The sequence below is a fragment of the Syngnathoides biaculeatus genome, chromosome 16 (assembly GCF_019802595.1).
Source record: "Syngnathoides biaculeatus isolate LvHL_M chromosome 16, ASM1980259v1, whole genome shotgun sequence".
NCBI lineage: Eukaryota > Metazoa > Chordata > Actinopteri > Syngnathiformes > Syngnathidae > Syngnathoides > Syngnathoides biaculeatus.
In genome coordinates this window covers 23,524,217-23,547,029 of record NC_084655.1, presented here as the reverse complement: position 1 = coordinate 23,547,029, position 22,813 = coordinate 23,524,217, and the positions used below count along the sequence as shown (strand labels likewise).

The window sequence follows — 22,813 nt, the reverse complement described above, 5'->3', positions numbered from 1 at the left end:
GGACTGCATCTGTCCACGCGGCAGCGCTCCTGACGTTTCATCATTTCCTTGCCTCCGCTGCTCCGACCGCGGCGCCGGCTTCCTCCTTTCGCGGTCGCCCTCGGTTTTTTGACACAGCCAAACACAAATGTCAGCCCGACCGACGTGACAGGTGAGTGACAATGAAGCGGATTTGACCTTGACGAGTTCCGAGATCGAAGTGACGGTAATAAAAGGCTGGAGTGAGCTATTGTTGGCCCTGGGGCATCCATTAATGAATGACATGAAACAGGACGGGCAGAGCGAGGGTGCAGTGGGGGGGGGGGATGATGGAGGGCAGGTGACAGCAGCCCACGCATGAGCCTCAGGGAGCGAGCGGAAAGTTCACTCTTAAACATGCGCCTAATGGCGCATGCCCGCACCTGCCTGCGCTCGCTAATGTGCAGAAGCAATGCCGTGAGGTGTCAAAACAACCCAGACGGGCCTTTGCCACCCAAAGACATTTTAGCGAAGGGCGCGATCACACTCGACTACGTCGGCTGCCATTTCATTACATTATTCATCTGGCAAAAGGCGTCCTTTCAGCACCTCGCGGCACTTCCCACCGACTCGGACTCTCATCCGCCATGGAGCGCCGGTACCGGCAAAGGCGAGCTTAACGCAATGTGCGACGGTGACGCACTCTTACCTGTTCGAAATGAAGAAGATTTTACATCTTGCAATAGTTGCTATCAACAGAAATGTCTCTTGTTCTTTGTTCTTGTTACTTTGCGCCGACTGCCGGGGAGAAATTCCTTGTGTGGTTTTACGCACTTGGCCAATAAAGCTGATTCTGAGGACTATTGGCATAGTCTGTCGCCGAATTCTTGCAAAATGCGAGCGGCAGCTTAACCCATCTTCGACCGGACTCCCGTTCTGATAAATGTATCATCTTTTGTTGCTGCTTTTCAACCGGTCCCAGCGTGATTTTGAAAAATGATTCCACGTCAGTGTTAAGTGTCAGTCAGTCTTGTTCATGGAACACGCAGTGCTTAACCTCTACAATCCCAACGCGTCCTTCACTTGGTGTCGGGATAATTGGATTACTGCCGCTGATACTTTGTTTGCCCGCAGGTTCCAGTTCTGGCATCCGGCTGTGGTCAGTTACGTTCTCCTACATTCATTAATTTGGGGCTTCTCGTGATTTTGTTCCCTTCTTTTCCACAGTGCAATGGTTCGACACGATGAAAAGATGACTCATACATTAAGTAAAGTCGGGTGACTCGCATCTCAACGCACCGCTTAATGTTGAATTCCGAGCCCTGTACCCAGACAAAAAAACCCAAAACTAATACAGTCTTGCATATCAAATTTTCGATGCATACGTTATTATCATTCCATTTGCTGCACGCAATATTAATTGTACATCTGGTTTGAGGCTGTCCAAATAAGTTTTGCTCTAACCGAGGAAGATCCGCTTTTTCCCCATTTTGCCAACTCACTTCATCAAGTTGTCAAATCCCCCCCAAAATACAACGAAAGGCACGTGTTCGCTCGTGGTTGAAAGATTGAGGAGGTCAGAGAACTGGAAGTGCTGTTCTAAGGAATAAAAAGTTCCCACGAAGTCCCGTGTTGGATTATTAAAATGACATCCGCGACGTTCTGCCTTCACCTCCTTCGGGATGACGGCTCAAGACAATCGATGACCGTTTAACGATATCGTTTAAACAATATAAAACAGTGAGAGATTTACTGGAGCACGGCTGGGAGATATGGCGGTGGCGGTGTGATATAAGAGGGGCGCGCTGCGTTCCAGGCGACTCCCACATTTCACGGGAAAGGACGTATTTCGCGCGGCCGTAGCCTCCCCGAGGGCTCGGTTTCGGCGCCCCGCCACTCTACATCATTCCTATCAACGGAGAGGGACGCAAGGACTAATTGGCAGGTAGTTTGTCAAATTCGCGGGGTGACGGAGGGAAGACAAAGCGTCTCACCGTATGGAAGTTGTTTCAATTTTGGTCGCTGGAGCGCCGCAATGCGGGTTAGGGTTCATTAACGGGAAACTGTCAAACCGAAAACGTTGTCACCTGGAGTTTCAACAACTTAATGGTTGTCAAATATGTACTCTCGGTGGTGCGCGGCGCATCTCCCGTCCGTCTCAGTGATGTTATTCGTGCCGCTGACAATGTAAAACTCTGCAAAGAGGGATTTATTTCGGTTTTACGTTTCTAACATCGTTGGCTGTCTTGATAACAGTAGACTTGAGTTAGTTGCTCGAGATGTTCATCTTCAACTGACAACATGGCTGCGAACAGAGAAGCTCAGTTTTGCTGCTTTCCTGACCCCTCGATTGACTTATTGCCAAGACACAGACAACGAGAGCAGAATCACTTGCACTTTGTTTCCCGCATGACGAGAAAAGAGCCCGACGGAAGCCAATCACTCAATCGTGCCCAAAGTCGACAAAGATCTGGTGCCAATTGATTCATTGGCATAATTGAGATGTTGGAAATTTTTACGCTGCAGGTATGTGCTTCCCAGGAGGAAATATTCCGCCCAGGTTGCTTTGCCTTACCTGCGCAAAACTGGCGTGGATGCGGCGTTCCACAACAGACCCTTTGGAGCAGCCGAGCTGCGCGAACATTGGAAAAAAAGAATTTATGAAGGATTTGTGTTTTAGTACAAATGTTTTGGCATTTTTTTATATTTGCTTGGTTGATAGCAATGAATAAAATGCATTCAACTCAGCCATTATTTGCAGAGGAAACACATTCAATAAACTCTTCATTGGATAGGAAGGATTTTAAACTTTAAGTCAATAAACACTTTATTGGGTTTCCTTTCTGTTTCTTTTCATCTGTGGTCCAACTGTAAGGCTTTTGTTAATATCGCCAGCCTATATTTGTCCAGTGGTGTCTGTAGTTCATATTTAACTTTCGGCTTTAGGCTACTGAATATAGTTAAACATTTAATAATTCTGTGCAAAGATGGATGGTGAGCACAACTTTAGCTCTTATAACGTAGCTGGCACACTCACAAATATGACAGGTAGAGAGGACAAACTCCCTTTTTTTTAAAAAAAAAAAAAAAAAAAAAAAGCTAAATTATGGAAGTCAAAGTCGTTGGTGCATTCAATTTCAGTTGAGAGCAAGAAAACCAACCGCAGGCGGTTGCATACTACTACACTGTACAACGTCAACAAGGAAACTGGTCAAAATGTTTAATAGGAAAAAAAAAAACGAAATGAAAACATCTTTCTACACTATTAGAATCATGATAATATTCTGCCAATATTATGCATGTATTGACAGAAAACGCTTTTCTATTGACAACAAAAATCGTGTCATACTTGATTAAGTTGCGATTTCATTTTAATTTCCATCCGTTCCCTTCGTGACAACGCCGACCTTTCCAATATGGCCACTAAATGGGTACTCTGGTTTGCCCGGTTTGCTATCGCTAGTAAAACGCTTCATTTCCACGTGCACACCTGGCTTTCGGCTTCTCGAAATCGGATTGGTCAGAACATTTGTTTACACCCAATGGCGCGCCGTGGCTCTGACATCTGATTGGTTAAAAGCTAACAGGATTTCAAAGAGGATACACAAACAAGGGGAAGATTTTTACAAACACTGCGCAAATTCTTGCTCATCAGAGGGAGCACTATAGGAAATGTTTTTTTTTTTTTTAAATCAGAATATGTATGGCACAAGAGGGGAAAGTGTGTTTCTACCAGGCCGACAAGGTTTTAATTGGACCTCTGGTAAGATAGTTTCTTCGTATTAAGACTGCTCTCTGTTTAGAAGCAATTTAGCCTGAAGTGTACAGTGCATGGAGCTGCCTGTGATACTGAAACAAAGCGTGAATGATGCAATTCATCAGGGGGCCTTGCAATAATGTGCTGTGATCTTTTTTAAAGCCGCGTTACTGTATATACAAGCTCAAGGGCTCTCCACCCGAGTGGATTCATGGAGCCTTATACAGTGAACTCTTTTTTTCATTTTTATTTTTATTTTTTTTTTTTACAAGGACATCCTTTATAACACCAACACTAATGAAATATAATGACTTTATTTGCCTCTAAAATTCAATAGGAATTGATTATTGTGTGGAGGATTCAACCTAAACATTCACGAGTCGAACAAATCTAATAGTTATCCATGATTGGGAAGAATGCAGGTGTGTCAGTTTTATGTTTGACAATCACAATCAGAGCTTTTAATTAGTCCCGATATAAAGTTGGCTTTATTGGGGCGCTGGTCCCAATTTCAAGTCACAACTTAATGATTTGGTACAAAAACAATTTTTTTTTTTTTTAAATGTGTGTTGCCATGTCGGCACGTCACTGCAATATTACAACGTCCGTGTGCAATGAAGACATTTGCGCTATAGGATTTTGAGCTTTTACTAGTATCTGACACAGTATTGAATGACGATAAAAGTAACAGCGCAATGTTGGTAGTGGTCTGCCGTATGCAGTTTTCAAGTTCGGTGTTCCCGTGCAGATTGTGCACGCTCTCGCTGTGCTTGCGTTGGTTTTCCACAGATCCCGCGACTTCCTCCCACTTTCTAAAAGCATACATGATGGGTTTATTCCATCGATCCATCCATTTTCTTTGCCGCTTATCCTCACGAGGGTCGCGGGGAGTGCTGGATCCTATCCCAGCTGTCAACGGGCAACTGGTTGCTAGTTGATTGCAGGGCAGGTGGAGACAGACGACAGTCCAACTCACAATCACACCTAGGGGCAATTTAGAGTGTCCAATATGAATGTTGCATGTTTTTGGGATGTGGGAGGAAACCCGAGTGCCCACCCGGAGAAAACCCACGTAGGCACGGGCAGAGCATGCAAACTCCACACAGGGGTGTCGGGGATCGAACCCGGGACCTCAGAACGCTTTCCCAGTCTTGGGTTTATTGAAGACCCTAAATTTTCCACAGGTCTAAACATTCTGTCTCCTGCAACCTTGTACGCAATCGGCTTCTCGCCCGAAATCCTGGGGTCCAGCCTCATGAGGATGAGCTGTGTTCTTAATGGATGGATGCTGAATACAGCTAGAAACATGCCTCATTGTGGGCTAAACGTGAAAGTTCAAACTTCCTGGATTTAATGTAGTCACATAAACATTTACGATTGTAAAAATGCGGCACTCGCGTTCTTGTTAAATTGCCGGGACGACGGCCATTCGTGTACAGCCGGACCTCGGCGGTGTCACGGGACACTCTCGCGTGGAAAATAAACAAAGCAGCTCGCTGGCGATCCCGATATTGGCCTCGGACTGTCTGGGCGAACAGATGCGTGAGCGCAGGCCGTCGATGTCGATCTCTGGAGCGCCGTCTCAAGCCTTGATAAAAACATCCCAATAGGCGTCCCTGCGACATCTGGCAAGCCTGACTTTGTTCGCTTTTCCGTGGATTGATTGTTGCTTTATTTTAGGATGAAATTGAGTGCGCTGTTTGGCTGCGACCAGCTGGGGTGCCGGTCATTCAGTCTTTGGACCGAACAGAGCAGTACCACAGGAAACCGTGGGAACAGTGATGAAACCCCTCACGAATCACTCACTAAGAAAACAACAACAAAAGTTTAATACCTTGTTCCTGTGACAATTTTACATGTTCTTCCTGTGCTTGGTGTGACTTCCTCCCAAATTCCAAAACATGCATATTAAGTTTATTCCAGACTTAAATTGTCCAGTGTGCATGTGAACAGATTACATTTTTTTCCCGATGCGGTGGATGTTACAAAAGGCTACACACTTTAGTTCGAATGCCAGGTTTTTGTGATATGAAAACGTGAAACCACGATAAGACATTTTCAAAACTGTTCCCACCGTTGTAAATATTGCTTCGTTATCGCTACACAATATGTCAGGTATGGCAGTAACAATGAATAATATTAAAGTGTTTAGTAAACGGAACAACAATCTCATCTTCTTGACACTGAAAATGTGTTCACCAGAAGAAGAAGATTCATATTTTGGAGTGACCCAACAAGAGTCCAGACCGGAATCTTGTTGAACATCTCATTGGTGAGCTTAAAGGGGCTGTGCGCAGGAGACGCCCTTGCAATCTGACAGATTTGGAACATTTTGGCAAAGAAGAGGAGCGGGTAAATATTGCGACATCAAAATGTGCTACACTGATAAGACTCTCACCCAAAAGGCTGCAATAAAAGGCAAAGGTGCTGCAACAAAGTGCTAGTTTGTGGGTGTGCATATTTATGCAACCAGCTTCTTCTCCATGAATTTTCTCCTCAAAAGATTTAGTTTTGTTTTTTCTGATGATTTGTACAGGTTTAAAAGTGGAAAAGGCTTTGAAACGGCTCATCCTGGTCTCATTTCGTAGATGGTCAAAAACAGGTCTTTGAATTTGGGGTGTGTACACTTTTCATGTCCATTGCATATGCCCTGCAACCAGGCCAGAATGTGTTCATGCTCAAAGTCAGAGTCTGTGTGTGTGTGTGTGTGTGTGTGTGTGTGTGTGTGTGTAATGAGGATACGCGTTATCAAAAAATGGCTAAGGCTAACGACACAACATGGAGAGGGTGAGGGTTCAAAACTAATGACTTGATGGCCACTTTCAGCCAAAGAGCAAAGAAACGTCTTCATTTGTCCAAGCCTGCGGCGGAACGTTCGCCTTTATCCTTTCGCTGGAGCGCGAAGCCGCCGCCCATCATCACCTGTCACGGATTGACTCTTAAAGGTGCCAGGGCACGCTTTATATAGCCACTGATGTCATCTGTCACACTTTGACGCGCGCTTCTAAGTGATGGACAAATGCCCAGCGTGCACTTCGGGATCGCGTCATCAAAGACGTCTCTTTGAAGGAGTGTTTTCTGGCGCTCGACAACCCCGCCACGCCGCCGATTATGATTGGTCTTGCGCGCAAGCAGTCAAGCCTCCGGGGCTGACTCTTGTCATGTCTGTCGACGTGGAGATCAAGAGAGGTTGACTGGAGCAGCTGCTCGTCATGAAGGACAAGATGACTGTTGGCGAGCGGCGGCACGGTCGCTGACACTCTGCTGATTAGGAATCGCGCTAATGGCAACCAACTAGCCTCGTCTGCGTGCCGGGTGTGTTCGTTAACAGAAGAAGGTGTCACACGGACTTGGATGATCTGATGCTGTTGTTCAAGGTCGACTGACCTACGTAAAAAGCAAGATTTTGAATATCTTTTGAATGCAAAAAAGGCAGCCGGAATGGACCCATCCGTTTTTTTTTTTTTCTCACCACACGTCATGACGTGTTCATATATGGATTTTTGTATCTCCCGCCGTGAAAATCCTCTCAAGGCATTCGTTTTGGAGAAAAAGCAGGAAGTGATGTGTTTTTTTTTTTTTCCCAGAAGCCCCCACTGACGGGTTCTGTGTTTATACCAGTTTTACCGGCGGGAAAGTAGCCGTTTCTTTCCTGCCTGTTAGCCAAAGTGCCGTCTCGTTGTATCGCTGGATATTGCTCGAACGCTGGGGAGGGCGGATTCACTCGTCACGTGTTTCCAAAAGACCCGGTTCGTGGTGAAAAAAGGATTGCACGGGTGTAAAGGTCGAGAGCTCCGTGGGTTCTAAATGACAGGTAGGTGTTATAGAGCTATTAAAAACAAAAAAAAATGGAGTTTGGGGCGACGACGTAATCATTCTTTTCCGCGGCGTTGTCGTCCCTCACGGCTGAGTACGTTACATACTGTCGGGGAGTCTGTTAGTTCGAAGTCATCCGCATATCATCTAAACATGGCTCGAAACGATAGGGTGACATTGCCCCGGTCACTTGGCTCGATTGTGAGATGTTCTCTTTTTCGAAAAGAGCTTCCGTGTCACAATCGCTGTTGTTCGTCTCCCGTAGCAGCCAAAAGGAAAAGAAGAAGAAGAAGAAGAAAATAGGGATGTCAGTGGCACTTTAAATACCACCACTGAAGCAATCTAATACCCCACGGTGAAGGTGCAAAAATAGCAGATCTACATTTTTTTTTTTTTTATTCTGGAAGCAATCTTTAGCTATTCATGGCAAAATGTACCAGTCTAAGCTCCCTGAAAAACCGAGCTCGTCTCGTCTCGGGAAGTTTTCTTTTGTGCTCTTTCTGTAATGACACAAGACACCAAAAGATGGCACCAAAGCCCTGGCTAACCAGCAAGGAGTAATTGATGTCAAAGAAGTACATTGAAGTGTCTTTGTGTCGTGCAGAAGTTGCGGAAAGCGTTCAGCACATGCGTGTTGTTGCTCGACATTTTTTTTACAAAATCACCTCATGGTTTTTTAGGGTAATCAATAAATAATCATCGATAATTCTTTTCTTTGCCATTTGACCCAAGTCAAGTCTTTTGTACCGTGGTTCTCACCCCGAAGTCATCTCGTCCAGCTCACCCACAACCCTAACAAGGGGAAGTAGTCTTAAAAAAAAAATGAATGGATGGATGACGGTACCAACTACAAGCAAGCCCCTCATTGGATGAACCTGATTTTTCAAGATTCCTGGATTGTTCCTGTTTTACAATCCACGCAAGTTATTTCAAATATTAGATTCTTTTTTTTCTTCAACCTTTAACCTCAGTGTGACGGTTTCCCCTCTGAGCGCTATTAGTCCCAGTTCTTACAGTCTATATAATAGTTTAAGAATCTTATCATTGTTAGATGTTCCACACCAATCAATTCTCTTTACCTTGTGACTAGATGGTACGGCATTAAATATTTGAGTTGGATTTGTGGTAAAGTGTGGTTTTTTTTGTTTTGTTTTTCTCTCGCATTGCTAGCTATTGTGAACCTCTCCTGGGTTTATTAAATTCCCCCGTCTGGAACGTCAACAAGGACTCAGTGTTTATCGGCCATTGTGATTTGGTTCTGTACATTCATCTCCTATGGATTTGTTTCTGTTTATCCAGCCTACGTCTGAGTGCACAATAAAGTCCTTGAGAATTGTAATTGCACTTAAACTCGGGCTTCCTGAAATGGAAAAAGTCATCCTTGTAAAGCTATTTTCCAAGACGATTTTGCAGTGTTTGAGTATCAGCGGTGTGCCCGTCTCCGGAGTCATCGCATTATTAGCGCAATGACAAAGTTCCAAATAAATGGAACGGCAGACGGGCCCTCGCTGAATTTGTGGGGCTGTTTGTGTTACAGGAGACGTGCTCGGCGTCCGCTCCGTCCCCTCGGCCATTCATCAAAAGGACCGGCGCTCGGGTGAGTGAGGAGATTTATACACCACGGAAAATAGGTGGAGAATTAGCTCAGATTTATGAGCGTGGGATGGGGCTAGCAGCTCGCTACTTGACATTTGAACAGAGAATATTGGAGACGGCTCGAAACAGGAAATTGGAACAACAAGGCTGAGGGATGACTCGGAGCACAAACGGTCCGGAATTTAAAAAGTTCACTTGGAGTCATTTCTGGCTGAGCGACAGAATGGATTCGCTGTGATCGAACGGACTCACCGATTTTTTTTTTTTTTTTTTTTTTTTTTTTTTTTTTTTTTTAACAATGACTGGGCACCGCGTTAGGTCCGCGTCTGTTGTCTGATGAGATCCAATTCCCGGGTTGTCCCGTGTCGGGAAAATCTGCGTTTGCAAAGATAATCGTGCTCTGTTTGGATTGAGACTGGTTACCGATCATTGGTGGCGGTGCGGCTCAGATGGCTGCCTTTCGATCGTGTGTGAGCTCGGCCGATTAGCGTTGCGCTGTCCGTAAAAGACACTAATTGGGAATGATCCACGCGACGGTAAAATCTCTGGACAGAGGACGTTTCTTCTGCTTAGTATGACACTGGCCTCAAATGTGAAGTTCTGAACCAGGCAGCCCATCGTGCCACTGAAGAAACCGATTTCTTCATCAGAACAAGCAGATTTACCCGGCCTCTCGCCCAACGTGATCCGGGACACGCTCGAGATCACGAGCGAGCGCTCTACGAACTGGATGGATGAATGGATGAATTTATCGTTCATTTTCTCCACTGTTTGACTTTGTGTCGATGGCACGATGAGCAGGTCCTTGTGGGCATCATTTGTACGTCAGTTTACCGTCGCGGACTCATTGGCCGGGGAGGAGATTCGGATCTCGGTCTGGAGCCGACCGCAATGGATCCGCGTCCGACTTCACAACTTCTTTGTTTGGTTTCCATTAGTTGGCCCGTGCTCTCCTTTCCATGGCGACGCCCCCCCCCCCCCCCCCCCCGCATCGTTAGCCTGGCGCGAACATGAACACACAAGAGGCGCCCGCCGGGCAGGTTGAGCCCCCGTTGCTGCCCGCTGCGGCAATTCCAGGCTTCCTCGCCGGGATTGGAAGGGCTTTCACAATGAGTGTGTTCCTGTCAAAATTGGTTTTTTTTTTTCATGCGCAGATGAGGTCAGAGGTGAAGCGGCTCAGGAGCTTGTTGCGGGCCCTCACCTTTTGCTGATAACGCCGGTCGGTCGGAAAGACGGAAATACGCTCGAGCCTGTTTGTGAGGAAACCCAAACTAAGCCCGACCGGCAGAAGTGACTCTTGACACCTTGCTGAAAGATTTCCAGCAGATATACGAGAGGCTTTCTGCTTTTAGCCGGGACACCGCTCCACTCTGGAACCAAAGTCGTCTTAGAACCAAAAAAACAAACAAAAAAAGGTTAGCAAATTGCGAATCCACATCAAGACACAGCTTGATAAATCGGGATGGATTGCTACATTATTTAATCTTAAAGGCAAATGTAAGCCTTTCTGGTTTAGCCGGTACACCGATCCACTCTGGAACCAAAGACGTCTTAGAACCAAAAAACAAACAAAAATGTTAGCAAGTTGCTAATCCACATCAAGACACAGCTAGATAAGTCGGGATGGATTGCTATATTATTTAATCTTAAAGGCAAATTTTCTGCTTTTAGCCGGCACACCGATCCACTCTGGAACCAAAGACGTCTTAGAACCAAAAAACAAACAAAAAAGGTTAGCAAATTGCTCATCCACATCAAGACACAGTTTGATAAATCGGGATGGATTGCTACATTATTTAATCTTAAAGGCAAATGTACTGCTTTCTGGTTTAGCTGGCACACCGCTCCACTCTGGAACCAAAGTCATCTTAGAACCAAAAAAACAAACAAAAAAGGTTAGCAAATTGCGAATCCACGTCAAGACACAGCTTCATAAATCGGGATGGATTGCTACATTATTTAATCTTAAAGGCAAATGTAAGGCTTTCTGGTTTAGCCGGTACACCGATCCACTCTGGAACCAAAGACGTCTTAGAACCAAAAAACAAACAAAAATGTTAGCAAGTTGCTAATCCACATCAAAACACAGCTAGATAAGTCGGGATGGATTGCTATATTATTTAATCTTAAAGGCAAATTTTCTGCTTTAGCCGGCACACCGATCCACTCTGGAACCAAAGACGTCTTAGAACCAAAAAACAAACAAAAAAGGTTAGCAAATTGCTCATCCACATCAAGACACAGTTTGATAAATCGGGATGGATTGCTACATTATTAATCTTAAAGGCAAATGTAAGGCTTTCTGGTTTAGCCGGTACACCGATCCACTCTGGAACCAAAGACGTCTTAGAACCAAAAAAAACAAACAAAAATGTTAGCAAGTTTCTAATCCACATCAAAACACAGCTAGATAAGTCGGGATACATTGCTATATTATTTAATCTTAAAGGCAAATGTAAGCCTTTCTGGTTTAGCCGGTACACCGATCCACTCTGGAACCAAAGACGTCTTAGAACCAAAAAACAAACAAAAATGTTAGCAAGTTGCTAATCCACATCAAGACACAGCTAGATAAGTCGGGATGGATTGCTATATTATTTAATCTTAAAGGCAAATTTTCTGCTTTAGCCGGCACACCGATCCACTCTGGAACCAAAGACGTCTTAGAACCAAAAACAAACAAAAAAGGTTAGCAAATTGCTCATCCACATCAAGACACAGTTTGATAAATCGGGATGGATTGCTACATTATTTAATCTTAAAGGCAAATGTACTGCTTTCTGGTTTAGCTGGCACACCGCTCCACTCTGGAACCAAAGTCATCTTAGAACCAAAAAAACAAACAAAAAAGGTTAGCAAATTGCGAATCCACGTCAGACACAGCTTCATAAATCGGGATGGATTGCTACATTATTTAATCTTAAAGGCAAATGTAAGGCTTTCTGGTTTAGCCGGTACACCGATCCACTCTGGAACCAAAGACGTCTTAGAACCAAAAAACAAACAAAAATGTTAGCAAGTTGCTAATCCACATCAAAACACAGCTAGATAAGTCGGGATGGATTGCTATATTATTTAATCTTAAAGGCAAATTTTCTGCTTTAGCCGGCACACCGATCCACTCTGGAACCAAAGACGTCTTAGAACCAAAAAACAAACAAAAAAGGTTAGCAAATTGCTCATCCACATCAAGACACAGTTTGATAAATCGGGATGGATTGCTACATTATTTAATCTTAAAGGCAAATGTAAGGCTTTCTGGTTTAGCCGGTACACCGATCCACTCTGGAACCAAAGACGTCTTAGAACCAAAAAAACAAACAAAAATGTTAGCAAGTTTCTAATCCACATCAAAACACAGCTAGATAAGTCGGGATACATTGCTATATTATTTAATCTTAAAGGCAAATTTTCTGGTTTAGCCGGCACACCGCTCCACTCTGGAACCAAAGACGTCTTAGAACCAAAAAACAAACAAAAAAGGTTAGCAAATTGCTCATCCACATCAAGACACAGTTTGATAAATCGGGATGGATGGCTACATTATTTAATCTTAAAGGCAAATGTGCGTCCCTTTACATTTGCCTCAAAAGTGACCTCGATTTTCACCTATGATCACAATTAAGGGTTGACAATTGTGCAGTTTGCAACTTTGAGCGGTTTTCCCCACCACATGAAAAATGTATACAAATATCTCATTATTTACAATACCGTGCAATGAAACGGGAGCCGGAATGAACATCTGCGATCACTTAACATGAAGAGTAAAACACTAAATGTTGGCAGATGAACAGACAAACTGCTTGTGCGGATAAACAAAACGCAAATTAAATGCGACCAATCATTATCTGTAAAAAAAAAGGAACTATGACCAGCAGCAAGAATAGTCAGTTGTATGTAGCAAAAATCATAGCGCAGCAGCAATATCACCATGCTGCACGCATTAAATAATATAATGCAACAACCATCCATGACTAAAAAAAATACGAAATTATTATCCATAATGTGAATGTGAGCAAAGCAAGAAAGAATAGGATGAATATGTGACCGAAAAGCACGTGTCAAAGATGCTACGTACATGTGTGCAGTTTGAAATGAAGCTAGCTGGCAGTTACATTTGACTGCTGTATTTGCATAACTTTGAACCGACAATTTCATAATTCATGAGTTCAACTCTGATCCCTTTCATGTGTGTGTGTGTGTGTGTTTCTTTCGGCTTGTCCCTTTCGGGGTCGCCACAGCGTGTCATCTCAGATGAACGCATATATATGTTTGGCACAATTTTTACGCCGGATGCCCTTCCTGACGCAACCCTTCTCAGGGAGTGGAGGCCCCAGTGGGATACGAACCCACAACCTCTGGTTTACCAAACCAGTGCTCTAACCACTGAGATCCAAAATCTCAAAAAAGCTTCCACCAAATTGAACAAACGAGGGTTCAGGCCCAGACTTCCGAGGCAGCTGAAGCCTCCGGGCGGGGGCGTGGGCGTGGGCGTGGGCCGAACATATAGCCCGATGAAGGGATCAGATCAGAATCTGTTCTCTGACTCGCCCGAGGGGACAAATCTGGCCCGCGCGGAGCCGGAACGCCATCGATCCGGCTTGAAAATTCCCCAAATGCTCGGCTACCCCCCGGGGCCCCGCCCCGCCCCGCCCCGCCGTTAACGTCTCGTGGACTTGCGGGACACGATTGCTGGTGTCAAATTTTTGCGGCGGCCGAGTTAAAGCTCCGACTGCGCGGCCCTGATGACAAAAGTGCCGAAGTGCCTGCAGCTGCCGCAATTTCAAAGCCCTTCGTGTCCGCCTGACGTCACAATGACACTAATTATGTTTTTGACATAATCACTTGACGAGAGCTCTCTGTGATTAGCTCAAGTGGCTCATCTAATGATAATGATGCCTTGCTTTGTTAACCTTGTGAGACTTTGGAACTCGGGTGTTAAATAGCCGCACGTGAGGCGCGTGCCAAAGTCTCGAAAACCGACATCTCCCTGCACCGACGCTCCTGTAACTTAAGTTATGGCCGAATGTGCTTTACGCTCGACTTTCCTGTGGCCGTATGAAAATCAATGTCATTTTACGAGGAAAAAAAAAACAAACCCAAAACCCTGACAAATACTGTCAATAAAACATTAACGGCTCCTCCATTCTCCTTTTATTTTTGACAGAGTCCGTTTTTCAAGCCCCATTTGCAGAGACGGATCGCGTCGCTCGTCAGACCGGGTGTAATTTTCTCACGGCCGTCGTTACAATATCATCACCAAGCCGGCGAGACATTATGTGTTTGTCGATGACTAATTAGTAGTACACGCCAGTCGCCGCCGTTGTACATTTCAGGGGGAAAAAAAAAAACACCGTGTGGCTGATCGAACCTGACAGAGCTCATTTTACAGTCAGCCAATTTATTTTCTAATCCTGTCAACAATAAGAGCTCAGAAATGTAATTGCAATAACCCCGATGTCATGAAATTCTGAACCCAATGGCTCACTGATATTTTTTTTTCATTTTTTTTTTTGCATTTTGCTTATTGCCAAAATGATGTATTAAATTCCCTGGATTAAAAAAAAAAAAAAAATTCTTGGAAAACGTCTCTACCTGCGTGTAAATTTTGTTTCTTTGGCTTTTCAAGGTATTTTATGTTGTACTGTAAATAGGCAAAGTGGGGGTAGGGGGTGGGTGGGGGGGGGGGTCTCAGTTGAGAATGGAGATGTATTCCGACGGCGGAGAATCAACCCGAATTTTTACATATGGGAGATCGCGCTGTTTAACTACGGGAACCATCCAAGCTAAGAGTACAAAAGTCAGAAGTATAATAACTATTTTTATCAAAAAAAAAATGCATCAAACAAATCAACTTTGGCAGCAACTGGGCGGGACTTCTCGTGCCACTCGGCAACTTATTCTGGTGACGCCGTGCAAATGAGCGCACAACGCGCTGTTCAGGACCTCGGCACAGTGGTGGTTTCTGGTATGCAGCAGCCATATTGGGCAGTACCAATAAGATGTTTTTGGACAGATTTGGACTTCGCCCCCTTGTGGTTAGAGCAGGGGTGTCAAAAATAACATTCAAAAGCCGAAGATTCCAGTTTAATCATAGCCATGTCTGGAGCGAGTCAAAACTGTAGGTTTTGGTATTCATCTATCATCAAACGTCTGCGATAAAGACAAAAAAATGTATTTTTTTTTTTGGTTCCGCGCTACCTCGCCAGCATCTTCCGCCGTCTCTCCCTCCCGTCGGCGCATCCACCACATTTATTTACATTATAGCGCAGGCCGCTCTCTTAAAAAGCTCATAAATCACCCTGACGCCGTGAAGTTAGTCGGGCAACTCAATTGGCGCACTTTTAGTCAACTAATATAGTATAATGTCAGCCTTACAGTGTAATCATTCAAAGCCATTGATCTGATTGCAAGCTTCTCAGCCTCGCGGTTCAGCGCGCACCTTAATTCACCTCACAGCAGCAGAACCCTTAAGAACGGGAGTAACTCATTTTGTTCCTGGGCGACATGTAATTTATTTTTCAAGCAGCTTTTGTTGACCAAGGTGAAGTTAGTTACAAGTTGGGTATGTGCGAAGGGCATCGGTTACTGGGAAAAGTCCCGTTATTGATTCTGGTACTATATTTAGTGTGTTTTTCAATCGTTATAATTCAAATTTTAGCCCACATCTTGTCCAACCGGTTTTGTATGTCACACGACTGGCCATAGATATAAAAGAATGTTTTTTTTTTTAAAAACCCAGCTGTCACCGAGCTAATTTTTGTTGTGCCGATTAATTGCACGCTGTTGTGAACGTCGACACGGTGACGCCTTCTGGTTTGTGCCACACGTGCAGTATTCCACTCACTTTATTTGTATCATGTCGGATTATTTAGTCTTTACATTTGATTGGTTACTCGTTCAATTTGGTAGCATCGTCACAAAGTCTCGGCCAGGCGTTTACCGTAATTTCCGGCCAATAAACCGCGACTTTTTTCCACACGCTTTCAACCCTGCGGTTTATGCGGTGATGCGGCTAATTTGTGCATTTTTTCTAACCGCCGCAAGGGGGCACTCGAGCGGGAAAAGTAAGAGTGAGATTGGTGGAATATATGTGCAGAGGAAGTGACTTTTACCGGTCAGGCCAGGTTAGCGCTGCCATGTCTGAGGGATTTTTACCACTATTTTTTTTTTTTAACCGCCCCCTGTTAGCGCGACGTTAGCGTGGCGGCGCTAGCGTTAAACTCTCTGTATACCGTCTTTCTTTGTAAATATCTCGTGTTTCAATATCTGTTTCAAGTGTGCACTTGCGGCTTTTACACGGCTGCGGCCCATGTACGTACCAAATGGTATTTCCTTTCCAAATGTACTGGGTGAGGCTTATACACAGGTGGGTTTTGTAGGCCGGGAGTTACGGAATTACGGGACTAAATATTACAGATACCCCGAGGGTAACAATCGATTAATGGTTTTACAGCTGCAACATAAGCTGAATTTTTATGTGACCATCCATCTGACTAAAAATAAGACTTGGCAAAGTCGATCAGGGTAATTTACTCCATATCCCAAGCTACAGACACCGCATATGAACTATGAATAGTAACGCTGATATATTTTTGTCTTAAGTCAATGCAATTGGGTCACGCATTATTTCAAGTTTGGGGGGGAAAACATTTGCTTTTGAAACCTGGCGCTCAAAGGGTCCCCCCTTTATCCAAAACAGCCACAGAACCCCCCCACCAGCTCCAAAGGCCCCCAAAGAGGATTTCGTCATCTTTTCTATTTTCGTTTTTTTTTTTTTTTTTTTTTTTCGGGTGCGCTGCAACGGCATCATACACAAAGGTGACTCAGGCATGGCTGACTTCTGCAGGGAAGGAATTCGCAAGTTAAAACCGGCGTGAAATTGTAAGAAACCTCTGGCTTCTATATCTCCTTTTATCCCACCTAATCTTTAGCGTGCCCAGGGTCTTTTTTTTTTTTTTTTTTTTTTATAATGCCATCATATTCCATTTTGCGCAGGGGAGGGAAAGAGGGAGGATCGGGGGGGGGGGGGGTGTGAGTGGGGGCGGTTTATGGGCTCAACATTTAGCCTGCCGGTGTGATCGGTTAAAAGGCTGCCAAGTTGGAAAGTAATGAGGCAAAATGATTTTTGCTCTGCGTGGGGAAAACAGCTTTTAATTACCTTCTGAAAGAATTACATTACAGATGACAAAGATGACCTTTCTCGGAAGCTAATCGAAAATGATCCGGGATGTGCTCGCCGACACCTTTTTTTTCCTCTTCCGATTTCCATTTTGTTCACCGTTATGGCAACTGTCACAAGAATTGTTTAGGACCCGCACGTTCGTCCATATTTGATCATTCTAGCACATTTTCCCCGCGCCTGTTTGGGATATTTTCTTTTGGTCTGGTGAAAGCAAGGCTGACCCTTCCGGATGTTATTCCGAAACGTATGTTTAAGGCAACACAACGATGCTCATGAACAACATTTGGAGCTAACACGAGTTTGAATGTGATTCATTCATTCAATGCGGTCGTAAACGAGGAGCCTCGCAACATAATTTGATATCGTCTTGCGGGGAATTTTGTTTCCAAAATGTGGTCAGCCGCCACACTTGAGTGCGTCTAAAAGACTGTTGACATGCAACGGTAAGTCGGTGCTGCTGTTTTGGTTAGCGGGCGACTTTAAATGCGATCGGTCGTTAACTCTTTAGCGTCCGTGTTGGTGCTGCGACCTCTCGATAATAACAGGTCAAGTTTTTCCTGATGAGAAAGATGGCCGTGGATTTCTCTTAAGGGGACTTACTGTGGATGTTTTACTTTTAAAATTGTTTGAGTCTGAAGAGTTGTCTCGTGTGAGGGAGTCATTCTGGGCTTCCACCCCTCTTTTATCTGACAGTGGTTGAATTAGCCGTTGTGTCGTCGTTGTTGTTGCATCTTCACTTTGGCGAATCAGAAGCTCCACAAGGCTCTGATCTTACCACAAAAAAAAAATCCCGTATAAAAAAAAAAAAAAAAAATTGTTCAAGAGGTCGTCACATTTAGCATGTCGGAAGTTGGCAACACGGAATAGCAGCCCGTTTGTCGCTTAGCTCCGCCCTGGTCGTCATGGAAATAAAACCTGCACTCGTCACGAACCAACGATGCGGGGCGGACCCGAATGCAGGACTCCCAAGACGAGGACATGATGTTAGACGTGGTTTTATTTCGGTAGCGGATTGATGCCAAAAAAGCAGTCCAAAACGCTAAGTTAGCCAGGATCCAAAAAGACATCCAGCAAGGTCCGATGACTGTGGGGCAAACTAACAAGTTTAACAGGACGGGATTAACCAAAGGGAACAGAATCGCTGTGACGAGGACTGTTCAACACGACTCTCAGGTGGTGGAGAATCCAACTGGCGGTGAACGCAACACACTGACGCAAGGCAACGAACTGGCAACGGCAGTGACAAAACTCCAAATGTAAATACATGCTCTAATTAGAGTTCACATGGAAACCAGCTGTGGCCGGTGACGGGTGGCAGAGGTGACACCGCCCCGGGGCGGTGGCCAGGCCACGCCCCTCTTGGCCGTGGTCCAGCCTCGCTCATGACATGTCGCACTCGCCATTTGAACGAGAGTGACGAGCTGATATTAATTGCATTTTTTTTTAACTCTCTGCACTTGACGCATTTTGACGAAAGAAAGTGAAAAGATGTTTTGTTAAAGCGGGAATTTGGACATTGCTTATTATTATTCTTGACGAATCTGCAAGCACACCCTCGCTGTTTTAAATGTGTTTTGCACTCCAAACGTTCACAGCCATCGACCTAAGTGATTCAACGCCGCAGAGATAAGAGGGACAAAATGAGAGAGTGTGTGTGGGGGTGGGTGGGGGGGGTAAGAAAACACCTTCAAAATGAACATTTTCATGAGAAATCAAAGTCGCACGGGAAGAAACAAATGTCATTCCGTCGAGTGCCGCGTGTTACATTGATGAAAAAGAAACGGACCAAGAAATCGGCCCTGGAGTGACGCTTTGCCCCATAACGTATGGCCCGAAATGCACCGACGTGACTTTGTATTGTCCATCACGGTTAATACGCGCGCGTCGCAATGGCGCTCGGCGCGTTTGCCAAATGGCCCCCGCGGCGAAGCGCACGATCAATCCTCGTAACCTTGCGTCTTCCCGGCGACGTTCTGAATGAACCACCCCCGGCCGGCGCATCTGCGGCTTTGAGGCTTTTCAATTTGCGGCGCCTTTCTTGGGGGGCCCACCGCACGGCGGCCGGGGGGTGGGTGAGTGGGGGGGGGATCAATGCGAAATGACTGGAAAATTGCTAATGTTATTTCCATCAAAGTGAGACTGGAGGAAACCAATTATGCCAGTGAGTCCAGGCAATATTCCTAAGTGGCTTGTCTCCTGGGTAAAGATGTATAATAATATTTTAATATTTTCCAATCATTATTGTTGACGGTTTTGGTTTTGTTTCTGAATCAGAAGAATTTCAGAACTTCAAGAGACCCAACAGGTATTTGAAAGGGTGCTATACTTCATCCGGTACACACCTGCAAAGGCATTGAACTTGTCTGAACAACATGTTCATGTACAATATTATTGTCAAAGGAATTCAAAACACAATATGTTTAGTATTTAGTTTTTATTGCAGTGTTCTGTTCTGGCTACTATAATGCAGCGGTCCCTCGAATAGCTTTCATTTGATTGCAATTCAAAACTTGTATTTCAAATCATCTTTCTGTATTGAAATGACTGGGAATGTAATTAATCAGTTCCAGCCTCCTCCTCACCCCCCTGACATGAGATTTAAAAAAAGATTTTTGAAATGAAAAATTGCACGCATACTTTATATAAAGGTCCAGGATTTTAAGCAAACCGACTTTTTGTAGTAGTTTGGATGCAATATTGTGTTTATGGGAAATGTTAAATATGAATTCCTGCGCTCCGGACGTTTTTCTGAAGACACACCTGAAATGAGCGCATTACAATTTTCCGATCTTATCTACGTCACGAGCGAAGATTTCTGCCGCCGAGCCAGCGCTGTCAGCATCACGAGCGAGTGGCTCTTCCAAACGGAAGCGACCAATCGCGGGAAAGGGGGCGGTCGGAGCCAAATATGGACAAAGCGGTTTCCAAACTGGGTCAAACAGAAGTAGCTGTCCGAGGTGGCATTTTTGGACACTTGTAGTGTTTCTTTCATTCAAAGTCCATTTTACCGAGTTGCTCAATGGAGGTTAAATTGCCCAATATGGGATCTTTGACAATGGCAAGTAAATGGACTCAGTAACCCGCATTGTCATATTTTTTTTCGTAAAAGATAATAAATTGCATGACCATTTGTTTGCAACGTTTTCATGACTGCGCCTATTTGGAGCCTGATTAGTCTTTTTTCCGTCATGTGGAAAGTTGTACACGGACATCCCGGAAATGATTTTCATTAGAAATTCGATTTGGCTTTTGAAGTTCTTCTTGTGAGGCGGCAATAGCTCTCAGTATGTCATCGTATTATCTTTGGGAAGGGAGATTGCTTTGATGTCGGTCTCAAATTGGGTATCATTACTGGATCTGGTGCGGCGTATTTAGTGTAGAACTGATCTACATCAAGCTTGGCAAAGAGTCCACAGACAGCCACGACTATCCCGTGTCCTTCTGGAGTGTGGAATTTCTCCAAGTCTCATCTTTCCATCTTCTGGCAGCGGCTCGGTTGTATTTTTCATCTCTCCATTTGCAGTTATGCCTGTCTCAAGCAAAAGACCTGCGAGTTGATGTGTTGCCGGGGAGGGACTCGATTTGGTCCGCGAGCGAGCCCCCGCCGGTTGAGGCTTTAAGACCGATGTAGCAACAAGAGAGGGAGCGTGGCCTCCTTCGCCGAGGTGAGCGCATCCAATTAGGCGAAGCGCAACGGCGGCGCCGGTACAAATGTCAGCCGGAGGAGCGGAGACAATTAAGGGGGACGCTGAAGCCAAAGTCCCGCCCGCTTTTCATCTTGCGTTTTGAAACAGTTGCACTCTTGCGAATAACAAATGGCGTGCGTCGCCCGTCCTTATTGTTTGCTTTCACCCGCCCGGACTCAAGCCAGGTGCCTCTCAAATGAAATGTATTTCAATCAAATCAGCGGAGCTGCCGCGGAAGGATACGATGCACGTTCCGCCGGCTCCTTGAGCGCCCGTTCCGGCGCTTTTCCGGCAACGGCTTCTCTCTGAATTCGACCCAATACATTTGCATCGACCATGAAGAGGAGGTTTTGGAATACGAGCCCATCCGCCACGGCGTTCCGAGAGTGTCTACCATTTAATTGAAGGGAACATATTCTGGTAAATGTATTCTTATTGTTTGTATACACATATAGAAAATGAAATGTGAAATTGGATAACAAAGTAAATGAAATGCGTTTGCTGCCTATCTCTGAGCGACTTCCTTGCCAATTGACGGAATAACCTCCCCCACGCCATCAACGATCAATTTGCCCGGCCAAAGATCCAGAGCCACGTTCAAGCGACAGTTCAGTCTTGAGACCCGGCAACCGAACTAGAAACCCGATCACGGAGAACCACCGAAATCCCCAAGGGTGCGAGGCCGAAGGTTAAACCGAGGGTCGTCGTTGACTTTTGTCGCATGCTCGGAGCTGCTACAGCTGACTTTTGCTAGCTTCTGGTTTGTGAGACCTTCTCAATTGCTCAGTGAAGCGCTCTATTATGTTTAGCGACGTCGAAGACTTCATGGACAACATATTAAGAATTTGGACTGATTCATTGATTAGTCAACACATCGAGCGCATTGATGTTTTGACGCTTGACGTGACCTGACCACTTGTCGCATGTTTTTTGGCGTCTCGTCTTCTAATCGGCTAATTTACAGAGGAATTCCGACTCGTTTGAATGGTCCCGTCGCCGGACTATACCTCGTTATCTCCGGCTGTTCTAATCGCTGCTAGGCTTAAAAGATTTATACCGGCGGCACCTCGGGAGCGAGGGCAGCAGCGCTAATGAAAGTCTATCTTACTAGCCAGAATGTGATCCCTAATAATGCACGGACTGAAAAACTGTGCTAATGACGACGTTATTCATCATAGAGTTTGTAATATACAATACGCAGCAATCATGAAAGTCATACTAGTCGACGTTGATAATGGGGAAACTACGCATACGGCTGTATGGATGCTACAAGTTGTGGAAATATCCATCCATGGATTTTCTGCCACCTTTCCGGGTCGGGTCGCGTGGGAAGTATCTTCAGCAGGGATACCCAGACTTCCCTTTCCCCAGCCACTTCTTCCAGTTCTTCCGGAGGGACCCTGAGGTGTTCCCGAGCCGGCCGAGTCTCTCCGGCGTGTCCCGGGTCGTCCTCTCACCAGGGAGGTGTCCGGGGGACGTCCGAATCAGATGCCCCAGCCGCCTCGTCTGGCTCCTCTAAATGCAGAGGAGCAGCGGCTCGACACCGAGCCCCTCCCTGATGACCGAGCACCTCACCCGTTCTCTAAGGGAGAGTCCGGACACCCTGCGGAGGAAACTCATTTCGGCCGCTGGTATCCGGAATCTCGTTCTTTCGGTCACGACCCACAGCTCGTGCGCATGGGTGAGGGTAGGAACGGAGATCGACTGGTAAATTGAGAACTTCGCCTTTTGTCTTCCAGTAGCTCCCTCTTAACCACGACGTACTGATACAAATATTACCAAATACAAACCATTTAGCAAAAATGAGACGTGTAG

General features: G+C 45.2%; 1 protein-coding gene across 1 annotated transcript in view; it reads left to right on the top strand.

The window, feature by feature from the left end:
- The first annotated feature begins 3,578 nt into the window (after positions 1–3,578).
- Positions 3,579–22,813, top strand: part of LOC133514285 (protein sidekick-2-like) — a 166,743-nt gene continuing 147,508 nt past the window's right edge. Inside the window, 1 exon segment of the mRNA XM_061845836.1 lies at positions 3,579–3,721. The gene's annotated coding sequence lies outside the window, so the exon portion shown is untranslated.